Genomic DNA, 19,060 nt, shown 5'->3' on the forward strand with positions numbered 1-19,060 from the left:
CTTCTTCCATAGAAGTTGGAAGTTGGTGCAGTATAGTCACCAAGCATCTTCCTTGCATTTCTGGCATTGTTGTTGGGTTCGGCTGCTATGTCTACTTCTTTTTTGAAATTTTTTGTAAGGTCCTCTCCGGAGTGTTGTGCTTTAGCTTTTCTTAGCTTCCTCTTCAGAGTCCTTTTAGGTTCAGGATCAGCTTCAACAAGAATGTTTTTATTCCTGTTTTTGCTCATATGAAAAAAAAAAGAGAACAAAGGGAGTAGTGGAATCCTCTATGTCACAATATAGAGATTCCTTGATGTGTCAGATGAAAAGAAGAATAGAAGAATGAGGTAGAGAGAGAATAAGAAGAATTCGAACAGAGAGAAGAGAGAGGGTTCGAATTATAAGTAGAAGAGAAGTGTTAGCAAATAAATAGAAAGAGATGAGAGAGAGAGTATTCGAAAATTAAAACTAAAGCAATTAGTTAATTAAAAATATTTTTGAAAAAGTGGTTAGTGATTTTTGAAAATTGAAAATGGAAAAGTGGTTAGGTGGTTTTGAAAAAGATAAGAAATAGTAGTTAGTTGAAAAAGATTTGAAAATAATTTTGAAAAGATAAGAAGTTAGAAAAAGATTTTGAAATTAAAATTTTAAAAAAGATATAATTGAAATTTATTTTGAAAAAATAGTTAAAAAGATTTGATTTTTAAAATTAAAGTTGATGACTTGACTAACAAGAAACTAAAAGATATGATTCTAAAATTCAAAGATTGAACCTTTCTTAACAAGAAAGTAACAAGCTTGAAATTTTGAATCAAAACATTAATTGTTAGCAAGGATTTTCGAAAATATAAAATAAAATTAAGAAAAAGATTTTTGAAAAATTAGTTTTAAAACTTTCAAAATACATAAAAAATTGAAAGATGAACATTTAAAATATGCTTGATGCAAAAAAAAAGTTATGAATTAAAACGTGAAAAATTGAAAAAATTCGAATTGGAAACAAAATTACCTCCCTCGTGTCATCCTAGCGTCAAATGCCCAGAATGCTATTGATGAGCGGATAATTTATACGCTTTTTGGCATTGTTTTTAGGTAGTTTTTAGTAGGATCTAGCTACTTTTAGGGATGTTTTCATTAGTTTTTATGTTAAATTCACATTTTTGGACTTTACTATGAGTTTGTGTATTTTTTTATGATTTCAGGTAATTTCTGGCTGAAATTGAGGGACCTGAGCAAAACTCTGATAAAAGGCTGACAAAGGACTGCTGATGCTATTGGATTCTGACCTCCCTACACTCGAAATGGATTTTCTGGAGCTACAAAACTCCAAATGGCGCGCTCGCAACGGCCATGAAAAGTAGACATCCAGAGCTTTCCAGCAATATATAATAGTCCACACTTTATTCAAGATTAGACGACGTAAACTGGCGCTCAACGCCAGTTCTATGCTGCATTCTGGAGTCAAACGCCAGAAACACGTCACGAACCAGAGTTGAACGCCAAAAACACGTTACAACTTGGCGTTCAACTCCAAGATAAGCTTTAGCTCGTATAAAGATCAAGCTCAGCCCAAACATACACCAAGTGGGCCCCGGAAGTGGATTTATGCATCAATTACTTACTTCTGTAAACCCTAGTGGCTAGTTTAGTATAAATAGAACTTTTTACTAGTGTATTAGACGTATTTGATTGTAAGGTCTTTGACCATTCAGTCTTTTGATCACAGTTTGGGGGGCTGGCCTCTCGGCCATGCCTGAACCTTCATCACTTATGTACTTTCAACGGTGGAGTTTCTACACACCATAGATTAAGGGTGTGGAGCTCTGCTGTACCTCGAGTTTTAATGCAATTACTACTATTTTCTATTCAATTCGATTTATTCCTGTTCCAAGATATTCGTTGCACTTCACCATGATGAATGTGGTGATCCGTGACACTCACCATCATTCTCACCTATGAACGTGCGTGACTGACAACCACTTCCGTTCTACCGTAGACCGGGCGCATATCTCTTGGATTTCTTAATCAGAATCTTCGTGGTATAAGCTAGAATTGATGGCGGCATTCATGGGAATTCGGAAAGTTTAACCTTGTCTGTGGTATTCTGAGTAGGATTCCGGGATTGAATGACTGTGACGAGCTTCAAACTCGCGATTGTTGGACGTGATGACAAACACAAAAGAATCAAGGGATTCTGTTCCGACATGATCGAGAACCGACAGATGATTAGCCGTGCTGTGACAGAGCATTTGGACCATTTTCACTGAGAGGATGGGATGTAGCCATTGACAACGGTGATGCCCTACATACAGCTTGCCATGGAAAGGTGTAAGAAGGATTGAGGGAAGGTAGTAGGAAAGCAGAGATCCAACAGGGACAATTCATCTGCATACACTTATTCGAAATTCTCACCAATGATTTACATGAGTAATTCTATCTTTATTTTATGTTTTATTTATTATTATTATTTGAAAACTCCATAATCAATTATTATCTGCCTAACTGAGATTTACAAGATGACCATAGCTTGCTTCATACCAACAATCTCCGTGGCATCGACCCTTACTCACGTAAAGTGTTACTTGGACGACCCAGTGCACTTGCTGGTTAGTTGTGCGGAGTTGTGACAAAGTGTGATTCACATTTGAGAGCGCTACCAAGTTTTTGGCACCATTGTTAATGAACTCAATTTCGTGCACCAGCTATCTATTCTGGCGTTCAACGCCCGCTTGGCTGCCTCTCTGGGTGTTTAACGCCCAGCCAGATACCCTGACTGGCGTTAAATGCCAGGAATCCTTCTTTACTGGGCATTTTTTTGGAGGCCTAGAATGATACCTTTACTGGCGTTAACGCCCAGAAAGATAGCCGTTCTGGTGTTTAACGCCCAAAATGCCTCTTTATTGGCGTTTTAATGCCAGTGAGCTCTTTTTCTCTGTGATTTCTCTGTTTAATGTTCCGATCCTTCATTTCTCTATATTATTTACTGAAAAGATATATAAAATTTTGACTTGACTTAACAAGAAATAACTAAATTTAAAAAATTTTTGACCAAGTCAACTCAAAATTTTGAAAATTATGAGAAGAATAAGTAAAAGATATTTTTTTTTTACTTTTGAATTTTGAATGAGGAGAGAGAAAAACAACAAAATGAAACAAAACACAAAATTTTAAGATCAAAACGAATAATGCATTCAAGAACACTTTGAATGTCAAGATGAACACCAAGAACACTTTGAAGATCATGATGAAAATCAAGAACATATTTTTGAAAATTTTTAAGAAAAGAAAGACATGCAAGACACCAAACTTAGAATTTGACACTAGACTTAAACAAAAAGAAGATTACCCAATCTAAGTAATAAGATGAACTGTCAGTTGTTCAAACTCGACCAATCCTCGGCAACGGTGCCAAAAACTTGGTGCACGAAATTGCAATCATACTTTTGTAACTCCGCACAACTAACCAGCAAGTGCACTGGGTCGTCCAAGTAATAAAATCTTACGCGACTAAGGGTCGATCCCACAGAAATTGTCGGCTTGAAGCAATCTATGGTCATCTTGTAAATCTTAGTCAGGCGGATTCAAATGGTTATGAGGTTTTGATAATTAAAAGATAAATAAAACATAAAATAAAATAAAGATACTTATGTAATTCATTGGTGGAAATTTCAGATAAGCGTTTGGAGATGCTTTGTTGCTTTTAAACTTCTGCGTTCATACTGTCTTCTTCCAATCATGTGTGCTCCCTTCCATGGTAAGCTGTATGTTGGTGATCACTGTTGTCAATGGCTACCATCCGTCCTCTCAGTGAAAATGGTCCAGGGACGATTTTTGCATGGCTAATCATCTGTCAGTTCTCACTTGTGTCGGAATAGGATCTCTCTATCCTTTTGCACACTGTCACTGCGCCCAACATTCGCGAGTTTGAAGCTCGTCACAGTCATCCCATCCCAAATCCTACTCGGAATACCATAGACAAGGTTTAGACTTTTCGGATCTCAAGAATGCTGCCAATTAGTTCTAGCCTATACCACGAAGGTTCTAATCTCACGGATTCGAATGCTCTGTTGTCAGGAGAAGTGAGTCAAATCCGTAGATCAAAGACCCAAGAGATTATACTCCAGCTATCGTCTAATGACTACGTTGAACATCATGTAGATCGCTTGTGGTTTTCAGGCACGCGGATCTTGGCCAAGCGAGTAACAAAGATAGTGGGTGATTGTCACGGGTCACCCCTTCATTCTGACTTAACTGAATTAAGAACGAGAGTATATCTTGGAGAAGAAGTAGGCGTGAATTGAAAGAGAAACAATAGTACTTGCATTAATTCATGAAGAACAACAGAGCTCCGCACCTTAATCTATGAGGTGTAGAAACTCCACCATTGGAAAATATATAAGAGAAAAAGGTCTAGGCATGGCCGAATGGCCAGCCTCCCAAATGTGAAAAATGGAATAAGCCCCCTGATATAATAGTGAAAAGTGCTATTTATACTAAACTAGTTACTAGGGTTTACAGAAAATAAGTAACTAAGTGCAGATAATGCAGAAATCCACTTCTGGGGCCCACTTGGTGTGTATTCGGGCTGAGCTTTAAAGCTTTCACGTGCATAGGCCATTCTTGGAGTTAGACCCCAGCTTGGATGCCAGGTTGGGCGTTTAACTCCAGTTCTGGTGCCAGTTCCGCATTTAATGCCAGAAAAGGGTCTCTGGTGGGCGTTTGGACGCCAGTGTGGGCCGTCAAATCTTGGGCAAAGTATGAACTATTATAGATCTCCTTAAAGCCCAAGATGTCTACTTTCCAACACAATTGAGAGCGCACCAATTGGGCTTCTTTAGCTCCAGAAATTTTACTTCGAGTGAAGGAGGGACAGAATCCAATACCATTTGCAGTCCTTTCTGAGCCTCTAAATCAGACTTTTGCTCAGGTCCCTCAATTTCAGCCAGAAAATACCTGAAATTACAGAAAAATACACAAACTTATAGTAAAGTCTAGAAATGTGATTTTTGCATAAAAATAATAAAAATATACTAAAAAGTAACTAAAACATACTAAAAACTACCTAAAAATAATGCCAAAAAGCATATAAATTATCCGCTCATCAGACAACTTGGAGAAGAAGAGGAACGTAAGTCATAATCCCAGAACTAACCAAGAACCTCAAGAGCAGCATAAACATACCACTTTAATCATAGTTAATGTGGTGGTTGGAAAGAATAGTAACCCAAAAATAGGAGTTTTGATTAAAAAAGATTTGAAAATATTGGCAACTGATTTCCAAAGATTGGCTCAACTTCCCGAAGTCACATTTTGGACTGATGATTTCCTTAACAGATTATTGGAAGACGATGAATCACTAGTCATCACGGCTAAACCTAGGAATAGAATAGTCAAGCGAATCCTAGTTGACACAGGAGCTGACTCAAATTTGATTTTCTAAAATGCATTTGATGTATTAAGGTTGAATGATCAACATTTGAAGCCACATCTTCCGAGTGTGGTAGGCTTATGAAACCACTTCATCAAACCTGATGGAGTTATTGAGTTGTTAATGACATTTGAGGAAGGAGATAAAACAAAGGTCCTATAGGTCAAGTTTGTTATTTTAAAAGATTCAACTGCATACAACGTTATTCTACGCAGAAAAACTTTGAATGGCATATATGCTTTTGTATTTACAAGACTTTTAGTGATCAAGTTTTTAACTGACAAAGGTGAAATGGTGACTTTGTGAGGAGATCGAGCTGCTGCTATTACTTTCCATACAGGGCTCTTAATTTGCATAGCAAAGCCTAAGAAGCTATTGGAATATTTTTTGTGGATTTAGATTTTCGGATAGAAGAAACTCTGAGATCAGAGCCAAGTGGGAGCTTGAAAAGTTTCAAATTGGGGACACTATTGAAAAAGTTTGCTATGACAGCAAAGATCTCGATTTCCTGACAAAGATAGAGTTGCAAAGGTTTCTAACCTTGAATTCTGATCTCTTTGCCTAGGATTCTTTGAATATGCCAGGGATAGATCCCTCTTATATATCCCACCAACTCGCCATTAATCTAAGCTTCAAGCAAATTTCTCAGAGGCATCAAAAGATGTCCCCTAATCAAGTTGTTGAAGTCAAAAAGCAAGTTCGAGGTTTGTTAGGCGCAGGATTTATCAGAGAATTAAATTATTCTACTTGGTTGTCTAATGTAGTAATGGTAAGAAAGACCAATGAAAAATGGCAAATATGTATGGATTATATAGACTTGAATAAAGCCTGCCCCAAGGGCTCTTTCCCATTACCTAACATTAACAATTAAATTGATTCCTCTACGAGATGTCGCTATTTAAGTTTCCTTGATGCATATTTAGGAAACAATCAGATACCGATGCACTGACCAGGCGAGGCCAAAACGACTTTCATTACACCTGATGGGATTTATTGCTATAAAGTAATGTCATTTGGTTTAAAAAATGCAGGTGCCACATACCAAAGGCTCATGGCAAAGGTGTTTAAGGATCAAATTGGTCAAAAAAAAAGAAGTGTACATTGATAACATGCTCATCAAGTCGCAATCCAGTCCGATTTTGGTAAAAGAATTACAAGAAGTTTTTTATTGTCTAAGGAAGTGACAAATGAGACTTAACCCATCTAAATGTGCTATTAGTGTCCATGGTGGCAAAATTTTAGGGATCATAATAACTCACAGTGCGATTAAGGCTAACCTGGAGAAGTGCCAAGCCATTCTCGAGATGGCTACTGGTGGACGAAATTGTGATCATCAACAATGGCTCCAAAGACTTGGTGCTCTCAAACATAAATCACACTTTGTCACAACTCCGCACAACTAACCAGCAAGTGTAATGGGTCGTCCAAGTAATACCTTACGTGAGTAAGGGTCGATCCCACAGAGATTGTTGGTATGAAGCAAGCTATGGTCACCTTGTAAATCTCAGTCAGGTGGATAATAGATGGTTATGGATTTTCGAATAATAATAAATAATAAACATGAAATAAAGATAGAGTTACTCATGTAATTCAATGGTGGGAATTTCAGATAAGTGCATAGAGATGCTGTGTCCCTGTTGGATTTCTGCTTTCCTACTGCTTTCATTCAATCCTTCTTACTCCTTTCCATGGCAAGCTGTATGTAGGGAATCACCGTTGTCAATGGCTACATCCCATCCTCTCAGTGAAAATAGTCCAAATGCTCTGTCACAGCACGGCTAATCATCTGTCAGTTCTCGATCATGTTGGAATAGAATCCATTGATTCTTTTGCGTTTGTCATCACGCCCAGCAATCACGAGTTTGAAGCTCGTCACAGTCATTCAATCCCGGAATCCTACTCGGAATACCACAGACAAGGTTAGACTTTTGGTAGCGCGAAATTGTGATCACTACAACTTCACACAACTAACCAGCAAGTGCACTGGGTCGTCCAAGTAATACCTTACGTGAGTAAGGGTCGATCCCACGGAGATTGTTAGCATTGAAGCAAGCTATGGTCATCCTGTAAATCTTAGTCAGGCAAACTCAAATGTATATGATGATGAACGAAAATAACATAGAAGATAAAGATAGTGATACTTATGTATATCATTGGTGTAAGAGCTTCAGACAAGCGTATGAAGATGCCTTCCCTTCCGTCTCTCTGCTTTCCTACTGCCTTCATCCAATCCTTCTTACTCCTTTCCATGGCAAGCTCGTGTAGGGTTTCACTGTTGTCAGCAGCTACCTCCCATCCGCGCAGTGAAAGCTAATGCACGCACTCTGTCACAGTGCTGCCAATCACCGGTTTGGTTCCCTCCCCTACCGGAATAGAATCACTCTTTTGCGTCTGTCACTAACGCCCAGTAGGTTACAGGTTTGAAGCACGTCACAGTCATTCAATCATTGAATCCTACTCAGAATACCACAGACAAGGTTAGACCTTCCGGATTCTCTTGAATGCTGCCATCAGGTCCTGCCTATACCACGAAGACTCTGATCTCACGGAATGGCTGGCTCGTTTGTCAGGCGAGCACTCGGTTGTCAGGCGATCAACCATGCATCGTGCAATCAGGAATCCAAGAGACATTCACTAAGCCTCAGATGCTTGTAGAACAAGAATGGTTGTCAGTCACCTTGTTCATGAGTGAGAATGGTGATGGGCGTCAATCATCACCTTCATCATGTTGAAGAACAAGTGATATCTTGGACAAAGAACAAGCGGAATTGAATGGAAGAACAATAGTAATTGCATTAATACTCGAGGTACAGCAGAGCTCCACACCTTAATCTATGGTGTGTAGAAACTCCACCGTTGAAAATACATAAGAACAAGGTCTAGGCATGGCCGAATGGCCAGCCTCCCAAAGGTCTAAGATAGCATAAAACAAAGATAGCTACCAAAAGTCCTCGCTCTCTCTATACAATAGTAAAAGGTCCTACTTATAGAAAACTAGTACATAGATGAGTAAATGACATAAAAATCCACTTCCGGGCCCACTTGGTGTGTGTTTGGGCTGAGCAATGAAGAAATTTCGTGTAGAGACTCTCCTTGGAGTTAAACGCCAGCTTTAGTGCCAGTTTGGGCGTTTAACTCCCAATTAGGTGCCAGTTCCGGCGTTTAACGCTGGAATTTCTTGAGGTGACTTTGAACGCCGGTTTGGGCCATCAAATCTTGGGCAAAGTATGGACTATTATATATTGCTAGAAAGCCCAGGATGTCTACTTTCCAACGCCGTTGAGAGCGCGCCAATTGGGCTTCTGTAGCTCCAGAAAATCCACTTCGAGTGCAGGGAGGTCAGAATCCAACAGCATCTGCAGTCCTTTGAGTCTCTGGATCAGATTTTTGCTCAGGTCCCTCAATTTCAGCCAGAAAATACCTGAAATCACAGAAAAACACACAAACTCATAGTAAAGTCCAGAAAAGTGAATTTTAACTAAAAACTAATAAAAATATACTAAAAACTAACTAGATCATACTAAAAATATACTAAAAACAATGCCAAAAAGTGTACAAATTATCCGCTCATCACAACACCAAACTTAAATTGTTGCTTGTCCCCAAGCAACTGAAAATCAAATAAGATAAAAAGAAGAGAATATGCAATGAACTCTAAAAACATCTATGAAGATCAGTATTAATTAGATGAGCGGGGCTTTTAACTTTTTGTCTCTGAATAGTTTTGGCATCTCACTCTATCCCTTGTAATTCAGAATGATTGGCTTCTTTAGGAACTCAGAATCCAGATAGTGTTAATGATTCTCCTAGTAAAGTATGATGATTCTTGAACATAGCTATTTATTGAGTCTTGGCTGTGGCCCAAAGCACTCTGTCTTCCAGTATTACCACCGGATACATACATGCCACAGACACATAATTGGGTGAACCTTTTCAGATTGTGACTCAGCTTTGCTAAAGTCCCCAATTAGAGGTGTCCAGGGTTCTTAAGCACACTCTTTTTGCCTTGGATCACAACTCTTATTCTTTCTTTTTCTTTCTCTTTTTTTTTCGGTTTTTTTTTTCGTTTGCTTTTTCCCTTTTTTTTTTTTTTTTTTTTGCTTTTTCTTGCTTCAAGAATCATTTCTAATGATTTTTCAGATCCTCAGTAACATGTCTCCTTTTTCATCATTCTTTCAAGAGCCAACATTCATGAACCACAAATTCAAAAGACATATGCACTGTTCAAGCATACATTCAGAGAACAAAAGTGTTGCCACCACATCAAAATAATTAAACTATTATAAAATTCAGAATTCATGCAATTCTTTCCTTTTCAATTAAGCACGTTTTTATTCAAGAAAGGTGATGGATTCATAGGACATTCATAACTTTAAGGCATAGACACTAAGACACTAATGATCACAAGACACAAACATGGATAAACATAAGCACAAAAATCGAAAAACAGAAGAATAAAGAACAAGGAAATCAAGGAACGGGTCCACCTTAGTGATGGCGGCTCTTTCTTGCTCTTGAAGATCCTATGGAGTGCTTGAGCTCCTCAATGTCTCTTCCTTGTCTTTGTTGCTCCTCCCTCATGATTCTTTGGTCTTCTCTAATTTCATGGAGGAGAATGGAGTGTTCTTGATGCTCCACCCTTAGTTGTCCCATGTTGGAACTCAATTCTCCTAGGGAGGTGTTTAATTGCTCCCAATAATTTTGTGGAGGAAAGTGCATCCCTTGAGGACTCTCAGGGATCTCATGGCGGATCTCCGGATATTCACCCTTTTTGAGTGAAAAGGGGACCTCGGGGATCACCTTCTTCAAGGCCACAACTTTATAGAAGTGGACTTGATGCACCCTTGAGAGGAATCTATCCATCTCCCATGACTCGGAGGTGGAAGCTTTTGCCTTCCCTTTCCTCTTTTTAGAGGTTTCTCCGGCCTTGGATGCCATAAATGGTTACGAAAAAGCAACGCTTTTACCACACCAAACTTAAAATGTTTGCTCGTCCTCGAGCAAAAGAAGAAAGAAGAGAGTAAAAGAAGAAGAAATGAGGAAGAGGGGGAAGGTGGTGTGTTCGGCCAAGAAGGGTAAGAAAGGGTGTTTAGGTTGTGTGAAAATGAAGGGTTGAAGAATGGTATATATAGGAGAGAGGGGGGTAATGGTTCGGCCATGGAGGGTGGGTTTGGGAGGGAAAGTGGTTTGAATTTGAAGGGTGAGGTTGGTGGGGATTTATGAAGGATGGATGTGAGTGGTGAAGAGAAAGATGGGATTTGATAGGTGAAGGGTTTTTGGGGAAGAGGTATTGAGGTGATTGGTGAATGGGGGAAGAAGAGAGAGAGTGATGGTGGGGTCCTGTGGGGTCCACAGATCCTGTGGTGTCAAGGAAAAGTCATCCCTGCACCAAATGTTGCTCAAAATCACGTTTTGAGCTATTTCTGGCGTTAAACGCCGGGCTGGTGCCCATTCCTGGCGTTTAACGCCAGGTTGTTGCCCTTTACTGGCGTTTAACGCCAGTCTGGTGCCCCTTTCTGGCGTTAAACGCCCAGAATGGTGCCAGACTGGGCGTTAAACGCCCAACTGCTAGGCTTACTGGCGTTTAAACGCCAGCAGCTTCTTCCTCCAGGGTGTGCTGTTTTTCTTCCTGTTTTTCATTCTGTTTTTGCTTTTTTCATTGTTTTTGTGACTTCTTATGATCATCAACCTACAAAAAAGATAAAATAACAAAAGAAAATAGTTAACCATAAAACATTGGGTTGCCTCCCAACAAGCGCTTCTTTAATGTCATTAGCTTGACAGAGGACTCTCATGGAGCCTCAGAAATGCTCAGAACCGTGTTGAAACCTCCCAACACCAAACTTAGAGTTTGAATGTGGGGGTTCAACACCAAACTTAGAGTTTGGTTGTGGCCTCCCAACACCAAACTCAGAGTTTGACTGTGGGGGCTCTGCTTGGCTCTGTTTTGAGAGAAGCTCTTCATGCTTTCTCTCCATGATGATAGAGGGATGTCCTTGGGCCTTAAACACCAAGGATTCTTCATTCACTTGAATGATCAACTCTCCTCTATCAACATCAATCACAGCCTTTGCTGTGGCTAGGAAGGGTCTGCCAAGGATGATGGATTCATCCATGCACTTCCCAGTCTCTAGGACTATGAAATCAGTAGGGATGTAGTGGTCCTCAATCTTCACCAAAACATTCTCTACAAGTCCATGAGCTTGTTTTCTTGAGTTGTCTGCCATCTCTAATGAGATTCTTGCAGCTTGCACCTCAAAGATCCCTAATTTCTCCATTACAGAGAGGGGCATGAGGTTTGCACTTGACCCTAAGTCACACAAGGCCTTCTTGAAGGTCATGGTGCCTATGGTACAAGGTATAGAAAACTTCCCAGGATCCTGCCTCTTTTGAGGTAGTTTCTGCCTAGACAAGTCATCCAGTTCTTTGGTGAGCAAGGGAGGTTCATCCTCCCAAGTCTCATTTCCAAATAACTTGTTATTCAGTTTCATGATTGCTCCAAGGTATTTAGCAACTTGCTCTTCAGTAACATACTCATCCTCTTCAGAGGAAGAATACTCATCAGAGCTCATGAATGGCAGAAGTAAGTCCAATGGAATCTCTATGGTCTCATTTTGAGCCTCAGATTCCCATTGTTCCTCATTGAGGAACTTAGAGGAGATTGGTACACGCCCACTGAGGTCTTCCTCAGTGGCGTCCTCCTCCTCTCTTTCCTCTCCATATTCGGCCATGTCTATGGCTTTGCACTCTCCTTTTGGATTTTCTTCTGTATTACTTGGGAGAGTGCTAGGAGGGAGTTCAGTAACTTTCTTGCTCAGCTGACCCACTTGTCCTTCCAAATTTCTGATGGAGGACCTTGTTTCATTCATGAAACTTTGAGTGGTCTTTATTAGATCAGAGACCATTGTTGCTAAGTCAGAAGTATTCTGCTTAGAACTCTCTGTCTGTTGCTGAGAAGATGATGGAAAAGGCTTGCCATTGCTAAACCTGTTTCTTCCACCATTATTGTTATTGAAACCTTGTTTAGGTCTCTCTTGATTCTTCCATGAGAAATTGGGGTGATTTCTCCATGAAGAATTGTAGGTGTTTCCATAGGGTTCTCCTAGGTAATTCACTTCTTCCATTGAAGGGTTCTCAGGATCATAGGCTTCTTCCTCAGATGAAGCTTCCTTAGTACTGCTTGGTGCATTTTGCATTCCAGACAGACTTTGAGAAATCAAATTGACTTGTTGAGTCAATATCTTGTTCTGAGCCAATATGGCATTCAGAGTGTCAATCTCAAGAACTCCTTTCTTCTGACTAGTCCCATTGTTCACAGGATTTCTTTCAGAAGTGTACATGAATTGGTTATTTGCAACCATTTCAATCAATTCTTGAGCTTCTGCAGGCGTCTTCTTCAGATGAAGAGATCCTCCAGCAGAGCTATCCAAAGACATCTTGGATAGTTCAGAGAGACCATCATAGAAAATACCTATGATGCTCCATTCAGAAAGCATGTCTGAAGGACATCTTCTGATTAATTGTTTGTATCTTTCCCAAGCTTCATAGAGGGATTCTCCATCCTTCTGTCTGAAGGTTTGGACTTCCACTCTAAGCTTACTCCATCTTTGTGGTGGAAAGAACTTTGCCAAGAAGGCATTGACCAGCTTTTCCCAAGAGTCCAGGCTTTCTTTAGGTTGAGAATCCAACCATATTCTAGCTCTGTCTCTTACAGCAAAAGGGAATAGCATCAGTCTATAGACCTCAGGGTTAACCCCATTAGTCTTGACTGTGTCACAGATTTGCAAGAATTCAGCTAAAAACTGATGAGGATCTTCCATTGGAAGTCCATGGAACTTGCAATTCTGTTGCATTAGAGAAACTAATTGAGGCTTAAGCTCAAAGTTGTTTGCTCCAATGGCAGGGATAGAGATGCTTCTCCCATAGAAATCAGGAGTAGGTGCAGTGAAGTCACCCAGCACCTTCCTTGCATTGTTGGCATTGTTGTTGTTTTCGGCTGCCATGTGTTCTTCTTCCTTGAAGAATTCGGTCAGGTCCTCTAAAGAGAGTTGTGCCTTGGCTTCTCTTAGCTTTCTCTTCAAGGTTCTCTCGGGTTCAGGGTCAGCTTCAACAAGAATGCCTTTGTCTCTACTCCTGCTCATATGAAAGAGAAGAGAAAAAGAAAATGTGGAATCCTCTATGTCACGGTATAGAGATTCCTTGAAATGTCAGAGGAAAAGAGAAATAGAAAGAAGAAGGAGAAGAAGAATTTGAACTTTAATTAGATAAGGTTCGAATTGTGCATTTAGAAGGAGTGGTACTCCATAAATAGAAGGATGTGGGAAGGAGGTAAGAGAATTTTTGAAAATTCATTTAAAAGATTTTGAAAACATTTTGAAAATTTGATTGATAATTTTCGAAAATTAAAAGTGAAAAAGAAATCAAGTGATTTTTGAAAAAGATTTTGAAATTAGAAATTAAAAAGATTTGATTGAAAACTATTTTGAAAAAGATGAGGTTAAAAAGATTTAATTGAAAAGTTATGATTTTAAAAAGATGTGATTGAGAGGATATGATTTGAAAACAATTTTAAAAGATATGATTTGAAAATAATTTGAAAAAGATATGATTTTAAAAATTAATGACTTGCCTAACAAGAAAAGATATGATTCAAACATAAAACCTTCCTCAACAGAAAAGGCAAAAAATGTTCAATCAAATCATTAATTGTTAGTAAGTATCTTTGAAAAAGGAAATAAATTGATTTTGAAAACATTTGATTGAAAAGATATGATTTGAAAAAGATTTGATTTTGAAAAACTTTGAAAACTTGAAAAAAAATTGATTTTGAAAACAAAATCTTCCCCCTAGCACCATCCTGGCGTTAAACGCCCAGAATGGTATACATTCTGGCGTTTAACGCCCAAAATGCTACCTCTTTGGGCGTTAAACGCCCAACCAGGTGCCCTGGCTGGCGTTTAAACGCCAGTCTGCCTTCTTCACTGGGCATTTTTGAATGCTCAGCTTTTTCTGTATAATTCCTCTGCAGTATGTTCTGAATCTTCAATTCTTTGTATCATTGACTTGAAAGGACACAAATTAAAAATATTTTTGGATTTTTAATAATCAAAATGCAAAAGGAATCAATTAACAATGCATGCAAGACACCAAACTTAGCAGTTTGTATACTACTGACACTAACAATATGAGAATGCATATGAGACACACAAAATACTTCAAGTCAATAGAATTCAAAGATTAGAACATAAAAATCATCAAGAATTACTTGAGGATCCTTAAGACACATGAATGAATGCATGCAATTGACACTAAACTTAAGATGAGACACTAGACTTAAGCAGGAAACATCAAATATTTTTGGTTTTTATGATTTTGTAAATTTTTTTGTGTTTTTCGAAAATTAAGTGGGAAAAGGTATCAAAATCCTTGATGAGAATTCCAGGAATCAGTGCAATGCTAGTCTAAGACTCCGGTCCAGGAATTAGACATGGCTTCACAGCCAGCCAAGCTTTCAAGGAAAGCTTCGGTCCAAAACACTAGACATGACCAAAGGTCAGCCAAATCTTAGCAGATCACTGCTCCAAGAGCAAAATTGATGAGAATCAACAAGCTCTTGTGGTGATAAGTTGAAACCTCGGTCCAATCAGATTAGACATGGCTTCTCAGCCAGCCAGATTTCAACAAATCATCATGAAACTCTAGAATTCATCTTCAAGAATTTCGAAAAAAAATAAATACCTAATCTAAGCAACAAGATGAACCGTCAGTTGTCCAAACTAGAACAATCCCAGGCATTGTTACCAAAAGCTTGCTCAAAACTTGAACAATCCCCGGCAACGGCGCCAAAAACTTGGTAGCGCGAAATTGTGATCACTACAACTTCACACAACTAACCAGCAAGTGCACTGGGTCGTCCAAGTAATACCTTACGTGAGTAAGGGTCGATCCTACGGAGATTGTTAGCATTGAAGCAAGCTATGGTCATCTTGTAAATCTTAGTCAGGCAAACTCAAATGTATATGATGATGAACGAAAATAACATAGAAGATAAAGATAGTGATACTTATGTATATCATTGGTGTAAGAGCTTCAGACAAGCGTATGAAGATGCCTTCCCTTCCGTCTCTCTGCTTTCCTACTGCCTTCATCCAATCCTTCTTACTCCTTTCCATGGCAAGCTCGTGTAGGGTTTCACTGTTGTCAGCAGCTACCTTCCATCCGCGCAGTGAAAGCTAATGCACGCACTCTGTCATAGTGCTGCCAATCACCGGTTTGGTTCCCTCCCCTACTGGAATAGAATCACTCTTTTGCGTCTGTCACTAACGCCCAGTAGGTTACAGGTTTGAAGCACGTCACAGTCATTCAATCATTGAATCCTACTCAGAATACCACAGACAAGGTTAGACCTTCCGGATTCTCTTGAATGCTGCCATCAGGTCCTGCCTATACCACGAAGACTCTGATCTCACGGAATGGCTGGCTCGTTTGTCAGGCGAGCACTCGGTTGTCAGGCGATCAACCATGCATCGTGCAATCAGGAATCCAAGAGACATTCACTAAGCCTCAGATGCTTGTAGAACAAGAATGGTTGTCAGTCACCTTGTTCATGAGTGAGAATGGTGATGGGCGTCAATCATCACCTTCATCATGTTGAAGAACAAGTGATATCTTGGACAAAGAACAAGCGGAATTGAATGGAAGAACAATAGTAATTGCATTAATACTCGAGGTACAGCAGAGCTCCACACCTTAATCTATGGTGTGTAGAAACTCCACCGTTGAAAATACATAAGAACAAGGTCTAGGCATGGCCGAATGGCCAGCCTCCCAAAGGTCTAAGATAGCATAAAACAAAGATAGCTACCAAAAGTCCTCGCTCTCTCTATACAATAGTAAAAGGTCCTACTTATAGAAAACTAGTACATAGATGAGTAAATGACATAAAAATCCACTTCCGGGCCCACTTGGTGTGTGTTTGGGCTGAGCAATGAAGAAATTTCGTGTAGAGACTCTCCTTGGAGTTAAACGCCAGCTTTAGTGCCAGTTTGGGCGTTTAACTCCCAATTAGGTGCCAGTTCCGGCGTTTAACGCTGGAATTTCTTGAGGTGACTTTGAACGCCGGTTTGGGCCATCAAATCTTGGGAAAAGTATGGACTATTATATATTGCTGGAAAGCCCAGGATGTCTACTTTCCAACGCCGTTGAGAGCGCGCCAATTGGGCCTCTGTAGCTCCAGAAAATCCACTTCGAGTGCAGGGAGGTCAGAATCCAACAGCATCTGCAGTCCTTTGAGTCTCTGGATCAGATTTTTGCTCAGGTCCCTCAATTTCAGCCAGAAAATACCTGAAATCACAGAAAAACACACAAACTCATAGTAAAGTCCAGAAAAGTGAATTTTAACTAAAAACTAATAAAAATATACTAAAAACTAACTAGATCATACTAAAAATATACTAAAAACAATGCCAAAAAGTGTACAAATTATCCGCTCATCAACTTTCCGGATTCCCATGAATGCCACCATCAATTCTAGCTTATACCACGAAGATTCTGATTAAGGAATCCAAGAGATATGCGCCCGGTCTAAGGTAAAACGGAAGTAGTTGTCAGTCACGCGTTCATAGGTGAGAATGATGATAAGTGTCACGGATCATCACATTTATCATGTTGAAGTGCAACGAATATCTTAGAATAAGAATAAGTCGAATTGAATAGAAAATAGTAGTAATTGCATTAAAACTCGAGGTACAGCAGAGCTCCACACCCTTAATCAATGGTGTGTAGAAACTCCACTGTTGAAAATACATAAGGGACGAAGGTCCAGGCATGGCCGAATGGCTAGCCCCCATGAAAGACCGAATGGTCAAAAGAACTAGATAGTCCAAGACATCTAATAAACTAGTAAAAAGTTCTATTTATACTAAACTAGCTACTAGGGTTTACAAAAGTAAGTAATTGATGCATAAATTCACTTCCGGGGCCCACTTGGTGTGTGCTTGGGCTGAGCTTGATCTATCCATGAGCTGAGGTTTCTCTTGGAGTTGAACGCCAAGTTGTAACGTGTTTTTGGCGTTCAACTCTGGTTCGTGACGTGTTTCTGGCGTTTGACTCCAGAATGTAGCATGGAACTGGCATTGAGCGCCATTTTATGTCGTCTAATCTCGAACAAAGTATGGACTATTATATATTGCTGGAAAGCTCTGGATGTTACTTTCCAACTCTGTTGAGAGCGCGCCATTTGGAGTTCTGTAGCTCCAGAAAATCCATTTTGACTGTAGGGAGGTCAGATTCCAACAGCATCAGCAATCCTTTGTCAGCCTTCTTTCAGAGTTTTGCTCAGGTCCCTCAATTTCAGCCAGAAAATACCTGAAATCACAGAAAAACACACAAACTCATAGTAAAGTCCAGAAATGTGAATTTAGCATAAAAACTAATGAAAACATCCCTAAAAGTAACTAGATCATACTAAAAACTACCTAAAAACAATGCCAAAAAGCGTATAAATTATCCGCTCATCACATCACCAAACTTAAATTGTTGCTTATCCCCAAGCAACTGAAGATCAATTAGGATAAAAAGAAGAGAATATACTATAAATCCCAAAATATTAATGAATATTAATTCTAATTAGATGAGCGGGACTTGTAGCTTTTTACTTCTGAACAGTTTTGGCATCTCACTTTTTCCTTTGAAGTTTAAAATGATTGGCTTCTATAGGAACTTAGAATTTCAGATAGTGCTATTGATTCTCCTAGTTAGGTTTGTTGATTCTTGAACACAGCTACTTTTATGAGTCTTGGTCGTGGCCCTAAGTATTTTGTTTTCCAGTATTACCACCGGATACATAAATGCCACAGATACATGACTGGGTGAACCTTTTCAGATTGTGTCTCAGCTTTGCTAGAGTCCCCAGTTAGAGGTGTCCAGAGCTCTTAAGCACACTCTTTTTGCTTTGGATCATGACTTTAACCACTCAGTCTCAAGCTTTTCACTTGGACCTGCATGCCACAAGCACATGGTTAGGGACAACTTGATTTAGCTGCTTAGGCCTGGATTTTATTTTCTTGGGCCCTCCTATCCATTGATGCTCAAAGCCTTGGATCCTTTTTACCCTTGCCTTTTGGTTTTAAGGGCTATTGGCTTTTTCTGCTTGCTTTTTTTTTCTTTCTAATTTTTTTTTCACAAGCTTTTGCTATTCACTGCTTTTTCTTGCTTCAAGAATCAATTTTATGATTTTCCAGATCATCAGTAACATTTCTCTTTTTCATCATTCTTTCAAGAGCCAACAATTTTAATATTCATAAACAACAAGATAAAAAATATGCACTGTTTAAGCATTCATTCAGAAAACAAAAAGTATTGTCACCACATCAATATAATTAAACTAAATTCAAGGACAATTTTCGAAATTTATGTACTTCTTGTTCTTATGAATTAAAAACATTTTTCATTTAAAAGAGGTGAAGAATTTATGGAATTTATTCATAGCTTTAAGACTTAGTTACTACATACTAATGATCATGAAGTAGAGACACAAAACATAGATAAAAACAAAAAACAGAAAAAAAATAAGAACAAGGAATGAATCCACCTTAGTGGCGTCTTCCTCTTGAAGGACCAATGATGTCCTTAAGCTCTTCTATGTCCCTTCCT

The 19,060-nt window shown here is 39.1% G+C and overlaps 1 non-coding gene across 1 annotated transcript; it reads left to right on the forward strand.

The window, feature by feature from the left end:
• The first annotated feature begins 12,897 nt into the window (after nt 1-12,897).
• On the forward strand, nt 12,898-13,005 carry LOC130951510 (small nucleolar RNA R71). The gene has a single exon (XR_009073996.1). It is a non-coding gene; the product is annotated as a small nucleolar RNA R71 (small nucleolar RNA).
• Nucleotides 13,006-19,060: the final 6,055 nt, after the last annotated feature.

Source organism: Arachis stenosperma, chromosome 1 (genome assembly GCF_014773155.1).
Source record: "Arachis stenosperma cultivar V10309 chromosome 1, arast.V10309.gnm1.PFL2, whole genome shotgun sequence".
In the NCBI taxonomy this organism is placed as follows: domain Eukaryota; kingdom Viridiplantae; phylum Streptophyta; class Magnoliopsida; order Fabales; family Fabaceae; genus Arachis; species Arachis stenosperma.